The sequence below is a fragment of the Gossypium arboreum genome, chromosome 4, assembly GCF_025698485.1.
Source record: "Gossypium arboreum isolate Shixiya-1 chromosome 4, ASM2569848v2, whole genome shotgun sequence".
NCBI lineage: Eukaryota > Viridiplantae > Streptophyta > Magnoliopsida > Malvales > Malvaceae > Gossypium > Gossypium arboreum.
Window position 1 is genome coordinate 113,523,730 of NC_069073.1, and position 19,541 is coordinate 113,543,270.

The 19,541-nt window shown below is 30.0% G+C and overlaps 1 non-coding gene across 1 annotated transcript; it reads left to right on the forward strand.

Moving 5' to 3' along the window:
* The first annotated feature begins 9,579 nt into the window (after window positions 1-9,579).
* LOC128292499 (small nucleolar RNA R71) lies at window positions 9,580-9,686 on the forward strand. Its single transcript, XR_008282484.1, has one exon. It is a non-coding gene; the product is annotated as a small nucleolar RNA R71 (small nucleolar RNA).
* The last annotated feature ends 9,855 nt before the right edge of the window (window positions 9,687-19,541 follow it).

A 19,541-nucleotide genomic window follows, 5' to 3' on the forward strand; every position in this document is an offset into this window, starting at 1 on the left:
ATGGCCAAAATGACCTAACTTGTCAAGGCATTAAAGTCTATCAACCAAACATGAACATCAAAAGCAAATGCATACCAAATTGATCATTACATATTCAAAAACTACTGAATTGGTTGCTAGATCGTGTGATAGATCTCCGAAAAGCTTCCAACCGGACGAGCTTCCGATAATCTATGAAATAAAGGAAAGTAACTAAGTAAGCAACTAGTGTCACGGAGCTAGACCTTTCATCTCGCAATCCGTGCGGCCTCAAGAAATTTGCACGTCCAAACTTGCCTAAGTTAGCCTTTACACCCAAAAATGAGGATTCCTTAAGAACTCCTCCCAAGGCACCAATTTGTATAGCGGAAGCGTTTGTGCCAAAAGAATCTAAAAGTAAGCAAAAGAAAGCCAAATAAAGAATGCACACAAGGTGTTTGAGTAAATGCCCAAGAATTCTATTACTCTTAAGAATTCAACATACAATGGATGGTTTACAAATTAGGGGGAGGCTCTCTATTTATAGTTAAGCTCCCCCAAAACCAACGGTCAAGATATATTTACATCGACGGACGAGTTTAAGGGATTTACAAGATATGCCTTATCAAATATAATCTAATCTTTACAAGATATGATTCTCTCTATCTTTTAAGATTAGTTACCCAAAATAGCCTAAGTTGTCATATCTTCGCTATTGGGCCACCCAGGCTTCAATCTGACAAGCTTCTCCAGCAATTCTTTGAATCAGGCCAGTTCTTGTGGGCTGAATGATCCCCATCTAATCGATCGACCTCCATGGGGTGCCTCTTGTGCCATGGTTACGGGCTTAAAACTTTGGCCCGTGACACTAGTGCTTAGTAAGCTCATATAAACTCAATCATAACTTACCATTTCTTTAGCATAATTTATAGAATAAGCATAATATCATTACCAAGACCATAAGCTTAGTAAAATCCTACACTAGCACCATCAGACTGACAAGTTAGTAAGTTCATCCATGATACATATGAGTTCAATCACATCATAAGTAGATTTCATATACACATCATTTAACTCATCAACTTTTTCTTAAGATCATGAACCATTTCAATTGTATACATACCATGTCATTTCCTTTACTTACCCATTGAACCATCTAGAATCACATTTGGTACTCGGGAATGCTAAAACATAGTCTGCCTTTACATATAAACGTAATATTTCCTTTTTAATAGTGCTCACACGAGCTGTGAAATGGGCCTACTCACACAAGTTGAGGGTCAAAATGTTAGCTACACGATGCTGCTTACACGAACTATGACAAATCTGCAACAAATGTAGGACCTTAGCCATCGGTAGGACTGTAACACCCTTTAGCATCTATTTTCACAATTCAAGCATTCATCATTCAATCTCAATCATTTTGTCCCTATAACGAGCCTATGAGACCCTAAACATACTTTGGGAGTGGTTCGGGACTAAACCCATAGCTTAAGAAATTTTTATGAAACTTATAAAATTTTTCACAAAACAGGGGACAAATGCCCGTGTGGCCCGGCCGTGTCTCTCACATGGCAGCAGACACGCCCGTGCCACAGGCTGTGTGGACATTCGAAATGAGAGCGCATGGTCATGTCCCAGCCTGTGTCCAACCCTGTGTAAATCTCTGACTTGGGTCACACGACCAACACACACGCCCGTGTGCCCTAAAAATGGCCATACACGCCCGTGTGACAGGCCGTGTGCTAGGCCGTGCCAAACCTGTAGGGTGTACTGACTTATGCCACACAACCAAGTCACACATCGGTGTGTGAGGCCGTATGGAGCATACTGACTTGATTTTAATTTCAACACCAAGGGATACACAGCTGAGACACACGCCCGTGTCTCTGCCCATGTAGACAAAAATAGGTAATTTACCAGGCCAATTTGCCACCCAAATTTGTGCATACCTACGTCACACCAATTGGTACCAATACAAGGCATAAATAAGCATTCAATCTACTTCAACCAAGCATTATTTTTTCCATTTCAATATCAACAATTACAAGGCTCATCATACCACAATATACAATTCAAATACATATCAAATTTTACCCTTTTCATTCATCAATATGGTTATTTTCAAACATGTATCAAATTACATAAACTCATAACCATACTAATTACCAATTCATCAACCATTTGATATTCACCATATCTATTTTCAACAAGCACCAAATACCATCATAACTAGCATTTATAAGGCAATTACAAAACTCAAACAAAGGTTATTTGCACACTTATATACATCATCAAATTTAACATTATAAGCCAACTCACATTGCTATATATATACATACGAAACCTAATATTTACAAGCCAACACAAATGGCCAAAAGATATATACCAAAAAGACCAAGTTCCTATACATGCCATATACTTAAAATAAAAAAAAGTTCATAGGTACCAAGTGATAGATGGATAGTGTGAAGCGGACTCCGACGAATCTCTGAATCCGAGCTAGCTTTGAAATCACTATAAAACATAGAAAGAAATAAACAAAGTAAGCTTTATAGCTTAGTAAGCTTATATGAAATAAATTCGATATAATTATAAACACATAGATTATAAGTACATGAATTTACATCAACTAACAAACCTTTCAATTACTCTTTCACAAAACTATATACTTTCTTCACCAATTCTTTGTTTCTAAGCTAATATGGTTTACGCACATACTTGTACCATCTCGTACCAATTCCTTTCTCAACTACATCATTCATTAACCCGGTGAACCATTAAGAATAGAAGTCGGATACTCAAGAGTCTCACACACTAAGTACCTATACCATGGCCCGAAGCCAAATTAAGGTAACTTATATCCGAACTACTGATATCATGGCCCAAAGCCAAATTAGCCGATATTCATGGCCCAAAGCCAATCAATATAACTCGCACCCGAAGTAGTAATATCATGGCTTGTACCCAAATCAATGTTCCCTAATGACATGTCACTAGTATCCTAAACTATTTTTAAGGTTCAACCAGGACTTTGAATGTCGAATTACCATTGAGTCATTATCAACTCATCCGAAGTCTCGTATTCACAACTTATACAATATCAAAGCATTTAAAATTCACTTATAATAAAATTTATCACATAAAAACTTACCTCGAATGTGAAAACGACGAAATAAGTCAATTAGTTGATAACTTTAGTTTTCCCCCGATCTAGATCCGAATTCTGCTTTTCTTGATCTAAATATATTCAAAATTAACTTATTTAATAATCTCTCTATTCAATTTAATCCAAAAAGCACATTTAAGCACATTTACACATTTGCCCTTAATGTTTCACCACTTTTACAATTTAGTCATTATTTCATAAAAACACAAATTAATGAAATTCAATGCTAACCCATGCTAGCCAATTTACAAATTAGTCCCTATTCGTTCATATTTTCCATTTATTTCACATTTTAAGCAAAAAGTTTCAACATTTCACAATTTAATCCCTAATTTGCATTTTCACTAAAAATCAATATCTCACAACCAACATTCATAATCTATCAAGAAACTTCAAAATACATGCATATTCATCAATTAAAACATTAAAAATCTTTAACAATTTTGCAAAATAGTCCCTGGGCTGGCTAGACCTAGCTGCAACGATATCAAAAACATAAAAATCATTAAAAAGGGACAAAATCGGACTTACAATTGAGCTTCAAGATGGCCGAACCCTAGAAAGCTCCCTTGGTTCTTTATTTTCTTGAATTTTTTATGGAATGAAGAAAATATGATGATGAATTACTATTTCTTTTATTTTAACTTAAGTTAGTTTACAAATTAGCATATCAACCTTGGCTTAAAACATTAAATATCTCTTAATATAAGCCCATAATTGTCCACTCAAAATTATAATGGTCTAATTACCACTTAAGGACCTTAAATTTAAGGTTCTATAGCTATTAGACACCTTTAGCTATTAGAACTGAAGTTTTACGCTGATACGTGATATTCGTGACAGGTTTTAAATATTTATAATGAATCGTTCTTGAAACTTACTATTATCACGATGAATGCAAGTGTACCTATCGAATAGTAGTATAGCTTTAGCAAGACCGGATTATCGAACCCAAAGGAACTAAAAGTACTAGTATTAACTTTCTTTTTATTATCTAGCTTAAAAACATAAAAGGGTTTTGTTTATCTAACTAATTAACTAAACTAAGAAATCACAGAAAAGAAATTTGGGGAAAATACTTTTTAGAAAACTCGATTGATTAAGATAATACCTAAGGAAAAATCCACCTAGAATTTACTTGTTATTTGACTCTGAATCGAACGATTTATTCATTCAACTTGTTCCGTAGAGATCCCTAAGTTATATTATTATCTCTATCGAGACTAACAACGTCTAACCCTAGTTTGCATAATTGAAATCTCTTTCTAATTAACGCCCTAGAGTTGCATTAACTCAATCTATGGATCCCCTTATTAGGTTTCACCCTAATTCGGTAAAATCTTGTCACCCTATCTCTAGGCGCGCAACCAACTCCCTTTAATTATGACAAATTTACTCTTAGACAGGTTCTATTCCTCCTCTGAATAAAAGCTTAACTTGAATCAGTATCCTGAAATATCAAAACAAGAATTAAGAACACATAATTAAGAACAAGTTAAATATTTATCATACAATTCAGATAATAATAACAAGATCCGTCTTAGGTTTCATCCCCCTTAAGTATTTAGGGGTTTTAGTTCATAACTAAAAAGTTAAACATCTTAGAAGAATAATGAATACAAAATATAAAGAAAAACCCAAAACTCCTGAAGGGAAATTAAGGGGAGATCCTCAGTCTTGATGATGAATCCGGCTTTTGAGATGGATCAATCGGCTTTCCTTTCGCAGTTCCCTACTTCATTCTCTATGCCTCCCATCTAAGTGCCTCCTCAGGTGTTTAAATAGGCTTTGGAATGCCTAAGAGCCCTCAAAATTGACCTTTTATAAATTGGACTAAACTTGACTAGACAGGGGCACGCCCGTGTGACACGCTTGTGTGCAATTACTTTAGGCCGTGGTCAAGCCTGTTAAATAGGCACGGGCGTGTGGGCTACCCGTGTGAGTCGTGATTCGATTCTGCTAAATTGACACGGCCTTGTGGTCTGCCCGTGTGAGGAAGTCCAGGTCGTGTTGATTTCGGACGTTGGCCCATTTTCTCCGTTTTTGGCCCGTTTCTCGTTCCTTTCACTCTCCTATGCTCTCCTAAGTATAAAAAATGAAATTAAGGCATTAGGAGCATCGAATTCACCAAATCTAAGGAAAAATCATCCATAAAATGTGTTAAGCATGGGGTAAAAATATGTATAAATTGTGGTTTATCAAATACCCCTACACTTAAGCATTTGCTTGTCCTCAAGCAAAATCCTCAACTCATAATCAAAATAAATTCTTCTCAACTTATAATTTCTATCGATAATATCTCAAAATAATCCATTGGTAATCATACATTGAAAATTCAACTGAAAGAACATCAAAGTTTCAAACATTCCAAGTTAAGCATTTTATCATGAAAAAAAAGTGTCTCCCATCATATAAGTAATTATCTTTGATTCAAAATATCACAGAGTTTCACATTCTCACTAAAGATTCACTCAAATCATTCGAGGTGTTTAAGGACAATAAATGAAGCACTCAATAGTTAATAATAAAAAGTCATTACCATAGGCTTGCATGAAAATCAAATTTCCACCACTATAAATTGAGATGAAACATCAATCAAAAGGTCTTTAAAGGGTTGTAATGTGGCTTTGGTTAGAGGGTGTGGTTACAAACTGAAAGAAAGGGTTAAAATCAATATTGAATTGAAAAATTGCCTAACTAGAAAAATGACTAGTCATCAATTGCGTACAACAAAGCTTTTTCTCAGAATATGGAATTTAACTTTTTTAGCTTAGAAGATCACTACTACCAATATGTATTTTTTTTAAGAACTCATAATTACAAAATAGAATAAAACATAGCTAAGCAACTATTCCAACTCAAATCTCGACAAAAATAGGGATCAGTATAATTTAGGGGATTTCAATAATAATGAGTTATGAGTTAATATTGAGGGTAAATTCATGAATGAGTTGTTAGGCTCAAGGGGGTTCACTAAGGGTTAATTGTGAAGGTAGGTTTTTTGGGAGTGAGTGGGTTAAATCTAAGTGCCTTTATCATTTTGACATATCAAATCAAATAGTGTGGTCTTGACATGCATAATCAAGCAAGTTCTAGAATAACAATTCAATACTGATGTACTCATAATGAAAGTGAGCATGAAAGAAATAATAGATGCTCTAAAGGCTCAAGATCTTACAAAAAATTATGGCTTTTTAATGTTTAAATATATGAATTCCAACTCAAAATAATACCTAAACTTAGGGAAACAACCTAAAATTTTTTAATTCTTCAAAAATTAACTTATCATGCTTGATTCCCTAATGTTTTAAAGTTTAAACAATCAATGCATAAATGTCTATGTTTTAATTCAAGATATATCAATAAACATTATAGACTAATTGGAATTCATTCTAATAATGATATGAGAAGATCGCATGAGAATAAAACAAAATTCAGGGATTTTTCTGATATAAAAGACCCCCCACACTTAAGATGTACATTGCCCTTAATGTACAAAGGTAGATATATTGAAAAAGATAGATTTATAATCATAAGATAGTGAGAGAAGTGAAACTTACTGAATGATGAATGAATTCCTTGAACTGGAGTTTTGGAGAATAATCGGGGTGAGAGTAGAGGAGGATACTCCGGTGGTGGTAGAGGTTCATTAGTCCATAAGTTCTGCGCCAAAAGAATATTATATCTGGTAGTAGCCATGGTCATGGTCGAGCAGGACATGGCAGTCGTGGAGAACCTTTCCCAGTGGAGTTTTTAGTTCCTATGTGATGATAAGCTTAGGAGCTCTTTATAACTGTGATAGAATCAGGAACTTTTTAAGAGGTATACTGAAGCAGAATTACTCGTAATGAAATAGCCAAAGAATAAAAATTGTAAAAATTCAGGATGAAATAGTATTAAAAGGAAATAATAAAAAAATAATTTCAAAATATAGAGATAAAAATAAAATAAAATAAATAATAGGTGTTTATAGAGAAATTGAGGCACATGGCCGTGGGGCATGCCCATGTGCTCTAAGCTCAGCTCGTGCGTTTCGTAATTTTTGAAATTAGACGCATTGGTATACACGGCCATGTTGCACGGCCGTGTCGATCTTCGTTCGCTTCTTCCAGGCCCGTGTATGCAGGCGCATGCCCGTGTTAAAATGACAGGTTTGCCCATGATTTCAAAACACGGGCGTGTTGCATGCCCGTGTTATTTTGGCAGTTTCGCCCACGGCCATGTCGTACAGCCGTGGCTACTTATCGCATCCGTGTTGAGGACCTTATTTTCACACGGCCATGTTTCATCCCGTGGTATGTGCACAGCCTACGGCATGCCCGTGTGCCTGGCCGTGTGGTTTTGAAAAGCCCATGTTCAATGATTTGGTTAGTATGTTAGATTTAAAAAACTAAAATTTAAAGAAAGTAATATTTTTATTCTCGGGTTACCTCCCGAGAAGCGCTTATTTATAGTCTAAGCTCGACTTTTCTCTCCATTGAATGGTCATGGTTGTTCGAGGAGTTTATACGCCTCATCCCTGCTACGAATCTCATCAAAGTAAGGTTTTAGGCGTGTATTTTTTACCTTAAAAGTGTCGAATTTGGGATGACTTACCTCGACTGTACCAAATGGGAAAATGCTAAGTACCGTAAGAGGAATTTCTTCATTCGGTTTGGCAGTGTCAATGTGAGGATCTGCGGCGTCTAATGAAACTTTATCTCCAACCTTAAGTTGATTTGGTGAGGCATTGAGTTCGTTCTGGCGTAGTTTTGGTTCATCGTGTTTCCTCGGTTTAAATGTAAGCCATTCATCTAACTCCTCGATTTGTAACATTCATTCTTCATATGTAGATCCTTTTTTGTGGATTGAACATAGCTAGTGTGTGTCCTTCGAACTTATTTCCTGCAAAATAGATTGCACCGTAGAATCGGTCTTAGTAGAACAATTTGTACAATCACCTTCAATTTTTGATGTGTTGTTCGGGTTGCGAGCTTGAAGGTTGATTGTTTTGTCTCCTAAACGAAGTGTGAGTTCACCCGTGCCAACGTCAATAATTGTTCTAGCAGTTGCTAAAAAGGGCCTTCCCAAAATTAAAGGAACATTACTGTCCTCTTCTATGTCTAAAACAACAAAATCAACTGGGAATATAAAATTTTCAATTTTAACGAGTACGTCTTCAATGATACCCCTAAGAAATCTGATAGTTTTATCTGCTAATTGAATGCTCATCCTAGTTTGTTTGGGTTTTCCTAGACCTAGTTGCTTAAACAATTTGTAAGGCATAGCATTGATACTAGCCCCTAGATCAGCCAACACATTATTTACATCTAAACTACCAATTAAACAAGGAATCGTAAAACTCCCTGGATCTTTTAGTATGTTGGGTAGCTTATTCTAAAGAATGGCTGAGCAAACCGAGTTCAGCTCCACATGCGACCTTTCATCTAACTTTCGTTTATTTGCTAGAAGCTCCTTTAAAAATTTGACTGCGTTCGGCATCTACGAAAGTGCTTCAATAAACGATAGGTTAATATGTAGTTTCTTTAAAAGTTTAAGAAATTTACCAATTTTTTTGTCTCAGCGGTCTTTCTTTGTCGCATTGGGGTATGACACACGAGGTTTATATTCTGTACTTACCGGCTTTGGGTCATTTTGGTCGACCTCATCCTTACCTTTGCTTATTACTGTTTCTGGGCTTGGTTTTTCAACTAACCCTTCCTCATCTTGAATGGCAATAGCGTTGAGTTGCTCCATTGGGTTAGATTCAGTGTTACTTAGCAGGCTACTTTGTGGTTGTTATGAAATTAACTTAGCGAGCTGTCCAATCTGAGTTTTGAGCCCTTGGATCGATGCTTGTTGATTTTTGAGTGCCGTCGGTATTCTGAAAACGAGTCTCTAACACCGAGATGAATTTTGTTAGCATCTCCTCAAGGTTCAGCTTTTTCTCCTACTGGCATGGTGGTTGCTGAAAGCCTGTAGGGGGTGGTGGTTTCTGATTTCCTTGGCCTCCCCATGAAAAATTTGGGTGATTCCTCCAACTTGCATTGTAAGTATTGCTATAAGGATTGTTTTGAGATCGAGGATTATTACCCATGTAATTTAACTGATCGTTCTCCATGTTGTAGCCATAAGGAGGGTATTTTGAATTGCTCGATCCACCTCCATTTGCTTCGCACTGCATTACTGGGTGAACCTGTGAAGAACTAAGAAAACCATCAATTTTCTTATTCAAGAGTTCTACCTGATTAGAGAGCATGGTGACAGAATCAACATTATAAACACCGGTTGTTTTTGTTGGCTTTGTCCTAATGACTTGCTACTGATAGTTATTCAGTGACATCTCCTCTATAATTTCATAGGCATCTACAGGTGTTTTATTATTGATGGTTCTGCCAGCAGCTGCGTCAACCATTTTTCGAGTCGAAGGATTCAGGCCATTATGAAAAGTTTGAACCTGTAGCCAAAGTGGTAACCCACGGTGAGGGCATCTTCGCAAAATGTCCTTATATCTCTCTCATGCATCGTAGAGTGTTTCTAAATCCATCTGCACAAAAAAAGAGATATCATTACGTAATTTGGTTGTTTTAGCCGGTGGAAAATATTTTAAGAAAAACTTTTCGGTCATTCATTCCCAAGTAGTGATTGACCCTCGTGGTAACGAGTTCAACAATTGTTTAGCCTTATTCCTTAACGAAAAGGGAAACAACCGAAGGCGAATGGCGTCATCAGAAACGCCATTAATTTTAAAGGTATCACAAAATTCTAGGAAATTTTCCAAGTGAGCGTTGGGATCCTCGTCCTGCAAATCATCAAACAGAACAAACTATTGTAACATTTGAATTGTGTTAGGTTTCAGTTCAAAATTATTTGCAGCAATAGCAGGTCTAACTACACTTGACTCAGTTCCTGTTAAATTAGGTTTAGCATAATCGTACATAGTGCGTGGAGTAGGATTCTGATTTACTGGATCAGCAGCAATCGCAGGAGGTAGCGGATTTTCTTGGTTTTCAGCCATCTCCTCGGTTGTGGTTGAAGTATCGTCCTCTTGCTCGTCCTCCGTGTATCTTAGGCTTCGCGTTATTTCTCTTTGGTTTCTGCGAACTGTGCGATCGATCTCACTGTCAAAAAGTAATGGTCCTGATGGGTTTTTTCTAGTCATAAACTATAAGAACCTACCAGAAAAAGGGAAAAAAAGAATTAGTAATAAAAATTAGAATAAAATTTAAATTGCAGTAAAAGTAAAGGGCTAAAGTAATAAAAATCGAATGTTCCTAATATCTTAGTTCCCCGGCAACGGCGCCAAAAACTTGATACATGACATTCGTGACAGGTTTTAAATATTTATAATGAATCGTTCTTGAAACTAACTATTATTACGATGAATGCAAGTGTACCTATCGAATAGTAGTATAACTTTAGCAAGACTGGATTATCGAACGTAAAGAAACTAAAAGTATTAGTATTAACTTTCTTTTTATTATCTAGCTTAAAAAAAAAAGGGTTTTGTTTATCTAACTAATTAACTAAACTAAGAAATTACAGAAAAGAAATTTAGGGAAAATACTTTTTGGAAAACTCGATTAATTAAGACAATACCTAAGGAAAAATCCACCTAGACTTCACTTGTTATTTAGGGAAAATATTATTATCTCTCTCGAGACTAACAACGTCTAACCCTAGTTTGAATAATTGAAATCTCTTTCTAATTAACGCCCTAGGGTTGCATTAACTCGATCTATGGATCCCCTTATTAGGTTTCACCCTAATACGACAAAATCTTGTCACCCTATCTCTAGGCGCGCAACCAACTCCACTTAATTATGACAAATTTACTCTTAGACAAGGTCTATTCCTCCTCTGAATAAAAACTTAACTTGAATCAATATCCTGAAATATCAAAATAAGAATTAAGAACACATAATTAAGAACAAGTCAAATATTTATCATACAATTCAGATAATAACAACAAGATCCGTCTTAGGTTTCATCCCCCTTAGGTATTTAGGGGTTTTAGTTCATAACTAAAAAGGTAAACATCTAAGAAGAATAATGAATACAAAACATAAAGAAACATCCAAAACTCCTGAAGGGAAATTGAGGGGAGATCTTCAGTCTTGATGATGAATCCGGCTTCTAAGATGGATCAATCGGCTTTCCTTTCGCAATTCCCTACTTCTTTCTCTGTGCCTCCCATCTAAGTGTCTGCTCAGGTGTTTAAATAGGCTTTGGAATGCCTAAGAGCCCTCAAAATTTTCCTCTTCCCAATTGGACTAAACTTGGACTCGGCAGGGACACGCCCGTATGACACGTCCGTGTGCAATTACTTCAGGCCGTGGTCAAGCCTGTTAAATAGGCACGGGCATGTGGTCTACCCGTATGAGTCGTGCTTCATTTTTTCCAAATTGACACGGCCTTGTGGTCTGCCCGTGTGAGGAAGTCCAGGTCGTGTTAATTTCGTACGTTGGCCCATTTCTCATTCCTTTCACTCTCGTATGCTCTCCTAAGTATAAAACATGAAATTAAGGCATTAGGAGCATCGAATTCACCAAATCTAAGGAAAAATCATCCATAAAATGTGTTAAGCATGGGGTAAAAATATGTATAAATTGCGGTTTATCAAATACCCCACACTTAAGCATTTGCTTGTCCTCAAGCAAAATCCTCAACTCATAATCAAAATAAATTCTTCTCAACTTATAATTTCTATCGATAATATCTCAAAATAATCTATAAGTAATCATACATTGAAAATTCAACTGAAAGAATATCAAAGTTTCAAATATTACAAGTTGAACATTTTATCATGAAAACATAGGTGTCTCCCCTCATCTAAGTAATTACCTTTGATTCAAAATATCATAGAGTTTCACATCCTCACTAAAGATTCACTCAAATCACTCGAGGTGTTTAAGGACAATAAATGAAGCACTCAATAGTCAATAATGAAAAGTCATTACCATAGAATTGCATGAAAATCAAATAAAATTGGTTTTAAGGAATTTTAATTTTTAATTTTTAATTTTTTTTAAATTCCCAAAAAAAACCCAAAATAAACATTTTAAAATTTTTTTTAAAATTTTTTAAAATTTAACCCTAAATTTTATTTTAAAAATTTTTTTTTATTTATTAAATTTTAAATTTTTTTTAAAATTTTCAATTATTTTCCTAATTAAAAATCATAATTTTTAATTTTAAAAAAAATCATTTAAAAATTAAATTTTATTTTAAAAAATTTCAAAAATTTCAAAAATTTTAAAAATTTTAAAATTTTTAAATTTACCCTTTTTAAATTAATTAAATAAAATTTTTCCCTTTTCCTAATTTTTTAAAAAAAAAAATAAAATAATTCCCTTTTTATTTTAAAATTTTAATGGGAATTAAATATTATAAACCTAAAAAAAAAAATTAAAAATTAAATTTCCCTAAAAATTTAAAATTTTTTTTAAAATTTTTTAATTATTTAAAAAGGAATAAAAAATTTATTATTTTTTTAAAACTAAATTAAATTTTTAATTAAAATTTAAAAATTAATTTTTAATTAAAAAATTTTTTAAAAATTTTTGTTTAAAAAAAAACCCTTTTATTTTAAAAAATTTTTTAAAATTTTTGGTTTTTAAAAACCTAAAAACTTTTGGAAAAAAAAATTTTTGGGAACTTAAAAAAACAAAACCCAAATAAAAAAAATTATTAATTTTTAAAATAAAGAAAAAACAAATTTTAAAATTTTTAACGATAATTAAAAATTTTAAAATTTAAAGAAAAAAAAAAAAACCCCAAAAAAAAAAATTTAAGTAAAAAAAAAAAAATTTTGGGAAAAAAATTCCAAATTATTTGGAAAAACCCCCAAAGGAAATTTTTTCCCTTTTCAAAACTTAAAAAACAAATTTTCCCAAAAATTTCCCCCTTTTCTCCTATTGGTTTTTTAAAAAATTTTTTTTTTTAAAAAATATTTTTAAAATGGTTTTTTAATTTTATTTATAAAAATTTTTAAAAAAATTTTTAAAAATTTTATTTAAAAGGAAATTTTTTATAAAAATAAATAAAAAAAAGTTTATTAGGAAAAAAATTTGAAAAAAAAAAAGTTTAAAAAAAAAAAAATTCCTGGAAAAAATTTGTAAAATTTAAAAGGTTACTGGGAAACAAAAAAAATTCCCCTTCTGAAAGTAAAGGGGAAAACCCTTAAAAATTTTTTTAAAAAATTTAAATTTTTAATATTAATTTTTTTTGAAAAAAAATTTTTTTTTTTTTTTAAAAATTTTTTTTTAAATTTTAATTAATTATGTTCAATTTTAAAATTTAGGGTGAAAAAAATTTTAAACAATTAATTAATTTTTTTTTTTTTTGGGTAAAAAAAAAAAAAATTTAAAAAAAATTTTTTTTCCTGGAAATCAAAAAAATTTTAAAGAAAATTAAAAAAAAAAGAAATCTTTAAAAAATTTTCATTTAAATGGTGTTAAAAAAACAAAAAATTTTTAAAAAAAAAATTTAAAAAAAAATCTTTAATTTAAAAGGAAAAATTTTTTTTAAAAAAAAAAAATTTTTTTTTAAAGGGATTTTTTTAACCTTTTTAGAAAAAATTTTTAAATTAAAATTTTTATTTGTTCCCAAAAATTGAAAAATTTTATTAAACTTTAACCCTCCACTTTAAAATTTTTTTGATTTTTTAATTTCCCTTTGGGCTTTAAAAGGCTTTGCTCTTTTTTACCCAAAATTTTGGAAAAAAACCCTTTTAAATTGTTTCCCCCTTTTTGACGGAAAAAAATTTTTGAAAAGTTAAAAATCAAATTTTAAAATTTAAAAAATTGATAATCCCTTTGAATATTTCATTTTAAAATTTAAGTTTTTGGGAAAATAGAAGGTTGGAAACAAACAAAATTATTAAACATAAATTTATGGGGAAAAAAAAAACTAAAAATAATAAAAAAATTTTATTAAAAAAAAAATTTTAAAAAAAAATTTTTTTTCTTTTAAACAAACAAATTTTTTAAAAAAAATTTCAAAATTAGAAAAATTTTAAAAAACCCAATTTAAAAATTTAAATTTTTAAATTAAAATTTTAAACCAACGAATTAGGGTCCAAATTTAAAACCCCCCAAAAAAAAATTTCCCAAACCCTTATTTCAAAAAATTTGGAAAAATCCTTTTAAAATTAAAACCCAAAACTAAAAGATGTTGCTCAACCTATTTCCCATAAAATTTTTAATTTGGCCCCTTCTTTTTGGGAAAAAAGAAAAATTTTCTCCTTTTAAAATTTTTAAAATTTAAAAGTCCAACAACAAAAAACTTTTACATTTAAAAACCTTTAATTTTAAATTTTGAAAAAAAAGTTAAAAAAAACCCAAAAATTTTTAAGCAATAGTTTAACAAACAAAATTAAATATCCATTTCATTTATTCAAAACTAAATTAATAAATTTTTCCCTTTTAAAATTTAACATAAAATCTTTAAAAAAAAGGGTTTTTAAATCCTATAATTTAAAAAAACCCCATTTATCCCAAAAAAATTTTAGAAAAAAATTTAAATTTTAAAAAAGGGCAACAAAAAATAAAATTTTATAAAGAAAATTTTACAAAAAATTTTTACAAATTTTAAAATTGGGATTTTTTGAACTTTAAATAAAATTAAAACCTTTAAATTAAAAAAAAATTAAAAAAACAAAATATGTTTTCCCTAAATTTTCCAAACCAAGGTAAAAATTTGTAATTGGGATTTTAAAAAAAATTTTTTTAAGAAAAAAAAAATGGGCGGGGAAAAATTAAAAAGGGGAAAAAAAGGCCAAAAGGTTATAAACCCAAAATTCATTTTTTTGTAAAAATTTGGGGGTTTTTCCCCAATAAATATAACCCCAAAACCCAGTCATAATTAACACCAAATTTTAAATTAAAAATTTTTAAAAATTTTAAACAAACTTTAAATTTTCCCCTTTTTATTCCCAAAATTTTAAAACCTTTTTCCCCCTTTGGGAATTTTACCCTAAAATTCTTTAAAGGCCCCCTTTTAAATCCCCTCTAAATTTTCAAGGGTTTCCCTGCCTTTAAAATTAAAACTTTTACCCCTTTTTTAAAAAATCCAAATTTCATAACCAAATTTTCTTTCAAATTTAAATAACAAAAATTTTTTCAAAAAAGCAAAAAAACAAAATTTTCAAAAAGCAAACCGTTTTTAACACCAAATTCATAACCATTTCAAATTTTAAAAACCAAAATTTTTCAAATTCATTTCCAAAACCAAACCCTAACCCTTTAAGGCTAAAACCCAAAACCCCAAACTTATTTTAATTTCCACAAAGCCCAACAATTTATCTTTGTTTAATTTAAAAATCAAAAGCCAGGGCTTTAAATTAGAAAAAAAAATTTTTACGTTTCCCAACCCATTTTTTTCCCCCCATTTTCCCCGGTAAAAAGAAATTTTAAAATTATTTAAATTTTAACAAAAAGGGGGTTTTTCCCCAAAACCCTTCCCAAACAAATTTTATACCAGGCCCGGGTCCAAAAAATCTTTTAAAAAAAAAACCCCCAAAAAAACCCCCCGGGGTTTGGAAAAACCAAAAAGGGTTTTTACCTTAAATTTCCCAAAAAATATGGGCCCTTGGGAATTTAATTAAAAAACAACACCAAAAAAATTTAAACCAAAGGGCCGTTTAAAAAATTTTAAAAAATTTAGGCCTTTAAAATTTTAAATAACTAACAAAATTTTTCCAAAACAAGGAAAAAAATTAATTTTCAAAAAACCCAATTTTTAAACTTCCAAATTCCCCCCAAACCCCAAAATTCCAAAATTTCCCAAAATTTTCCCAAAATGGTTTTTCCCTTTTTTAATAATTCCTAAAAATAAACCTTTCCCTTTTCCAGGCCCCCAAAAAATTTTAAAAAACCCCAAAAAATTTTAAACTAAATTAACCCACCAAATTTCTTTACCCAAATAATTTAATAACAAATTTTAAAAAAAAAATTTAACAAAAACTACACCAATTTTAAAATTTAAAAAAGTTATTTAAAAAAAATAAATTCAATCCAAAAAATAATTTGTTATAAAACTTTTTAAAAAACAAATAATTTTTTAAATAAATTTTAAAAAATTTAATTTAAAAATTTTAAAATTAATTTCCCCTTTAAACCCTTTTACCTTTCCCTAAATACTTTTTACCAATTTTTTTTTTAAAAATATTTTAAAAATTTCCCTTTTAAAATTTCTTTCCCTTTTAAAATTTTTCCAATTTCAAATTTTAAAAATTTAAATTTAAAAACCCAAATTTGAAATTTTAAAAAATACCCCCTTACCATGGAAACTTAAATTCATTAAAATTTTACAATTTAAAATTTCCCTTAACCCTTTTTAAAAAGGAAAAACTAAAACATTAAAGGGGCAAAAACCCTTTCAAAATTTTAAATTAAAAATTTTAAAAAAAAAATTTTTTTCCCTTTTTTGGGGAGAAAAATGTAAATTTTATCTTTTTTTGTTTCCAAGTTTTCTTACTTAAAAAAAAACCCTTTTAAAATCCATCAAATTAATAAAACCCCTTTTTTAACCTTGTTTAAACCCTTTTAAAAATAAATTTTACCAAATTTAAATTTAAATTTTTTAAAATTTAAAAAACAATTTTTAAAATTTTTCCAAAAAAAAAGTTTACAAACCAATTTAACCCAAAAATTTTAAAAAAAACCCTTTTTTACCAAAAACTAAAATACTAATATTAACAAAAAACATTAAAAATTTTTAAAATTTTTAAAAACCAATTTTTAAAAAACCAAAATTTATTTAAAAAATAAATTTAAACCCAAATTTCATTTTTTTAAATTTCAAACGAAAATCCCCTTTAAACCCTATTTTTAAATTTAAATTTTAATTCAATTTTTTTAACCCAAAAATTTAAAATTTGCATATCAAAACCCCTTTAAAACAAATTAAATTTCCCTTAATAAAACCCTAATTTTAAAAAAAAAATTTAAAAACCATAAAACCTTAATTTTAAAACCAAAAAACCAAACCAGTTTAAAGAAGTTTTATCTAAAATTAAAAAAATTTAAAAAAATTAAAAAAAGGGTTGAAATTTAATTTAACCCTTTAAGGACACGTTTGGAGCTTTAAACCTTATAAAAAAAAATCTTTTTTTATTTGTTAAAACAAAAATTTTTATAAATTATAAAATTTAAAACAAAGTTTAAATTTTTAAAAATTTTTAAAAACCCCTAAAAAACCCTTTTATTTTTTTCCAAAACTTTTTCTTAAACCCTTTTGTTTTCTGGCCCAATTTTTTTTCCCTTTGCCCTTTACCCCTTTCCCTCCTATTTTAAATTAAATTTTCAATTAAACAAAACTTTAAAAAAAAATAAATTTGGCCCCTAACTTTAAATCGCCCAAAATTCCCAACCCCAAAAATTAAAAATTTATTTTAGGGAAAATTTCAAAAATAACTTGGCAAATAAAAAAATTAAACCCAAAAAACAAGTTTAAAATTCAAATTGAAAATTAAAAAATTTTTTGTTTTATTTTATTCAAAATTAATTAAAAATCCTAAAAAAGGGTTTAAAAATTAAAAAAACCCAAAAAAAAGATTAATTCCCTTTATAAAATAAATCCCCTTTTAATTAAAACTTTTTTCTTTTTTTAAACTTTATTTCCCCTTTTAAAACCCCGTGTTTTCTTTTAAAAAATTTTCAAAATTAATTTTTATAAAAATAAATTATAAAACCCAATTTAATTTCCCTGTCAACACAAATTAAATCTTTAACAAAATTTGATTTAAAATTAAAGGGTTTAAATTTAAAATTATTATTGTTCTTTTTTTTTTCCTTTTTAAAAAAAATTTTAAATTTAAATTTTAAATCAATTTTCCAAAACAAAAAAATTTCCCAAAAAAATTTTAAATAAAAATAGTTAAAAAAGGGAAATAAAAAATTAAAAATTTTTTAAAAAATTTCAAAAATTTAAAAATTTTTTAATAATTTAAAAAAAAAAAATTAGGAAACAAAATAAAATTAAAAAAACTTTCAAAGGGAAACCCAAGTTTTGTTTTTAAAAATTTTTTAAATTTTTTTTAATTAAAAATATATAATTAAAAATTTTTTTAACTAAAAATTTTTAAAAAATTCCCCGGAAAAAAAAATTTTTCCAATAAAAACCCCTTTAAAGGGTTTTTTGGGAATTTTAAAAATTTAAAAAAGGGTTAAAATAAATTTGAATTAAAAATTTTAATAAAATTCTAAAGGGGAAAAATTTTTTAAGGTTTTTAAATTAAAAATATAATCAATTAATTTTATCAAAAAAATGAAAAAAAGGGTTTAAAAAGAAACAAAAACGAAATTTTTTTTTAAAATTAAAAAAAAGGGGTTTAAATTTAAAATTTTAAAATTTTAAAATAAAAATTAAAAAAATTTAAAAATTTTTAAAAAATTGGGTTATTAAGTTAAATTTGAAAATCCCATAAAAGGGTTTTTTAAATAAGTTTAAATTAAATTTTTGGTTTCCATTTTAAATCCCATTTTAAGAGGTATCAAGTAGAATTACTCATAATGAAATAGCTGAAGAATAAAAATTGTAAAAACTCAGGATGAAATAGTATTAAAAGGAAATAATAAAAAAAAAATTTCAAAATATAGAGATAAAAATAAAATAAAATAAATAATAGGTGTTTATAGAGAAATTGGGGCACATGGCCGTGGGGCACGCTCGTGTGCTTTAAGCTTAGCCCGTGCGTTTCGTAATTTTAGAAATTAGGTGCATTGGTGTACATGGCCATATTGCACAGCCTTGTCAATCTTCATTCGCTTCTCCCACGCCTGTGTATGCGGGCGTACGCCCGTGTTAAATTGACAGGTTTACCCATGGTTTCAAAAACGGGCGTGTTGCACGCCCGTGTTATTTTGGCAGTTTCACCCACGACCATGTCGCACGGCCGTGGCTACTTATCGCATCCCGTGTTGGGGAAGAATTTTTTGCCTTGTTTTCACACGGTCGTGTTTCATCCCATGATATGTGCACGGCCTACGGGACGCCCGTGTGCCTGGCCTACGGGACGCCCGTGTGCCTGGCCTTGTGGTTTTGAAAAGCCTGTGTTCAATGATTTGGTTAGTATGTTAGATTTTAAAAACTAAAATTTAAAGAAAGTAATATTGTTAGTGCTCGGTTTGCCTCCCGAGAAGCGCTTATTTATAGTCTAAGCTTGACTTTTCTCTCTATTGAATGGTCATGGTGGTTCGACGAGTTTATACTATTCATTCCTGCTATGAATCTCATTAAAATAAGGTTTTAGGCGGGTATTGTTTACCTTAAAAGTGCCGAATTCGGGAAGACTTACCTCTACTGTACCAAATAGGAAAATGCTAAGTACCGTAAGAGAAATTTCTTCATTCGGTTTGGCAATGTCAATGTGAGGATCTGTGGCATCTAATGAAACTTTATCTCCAACCTTAAGTTGATTTGGTGAGGCATT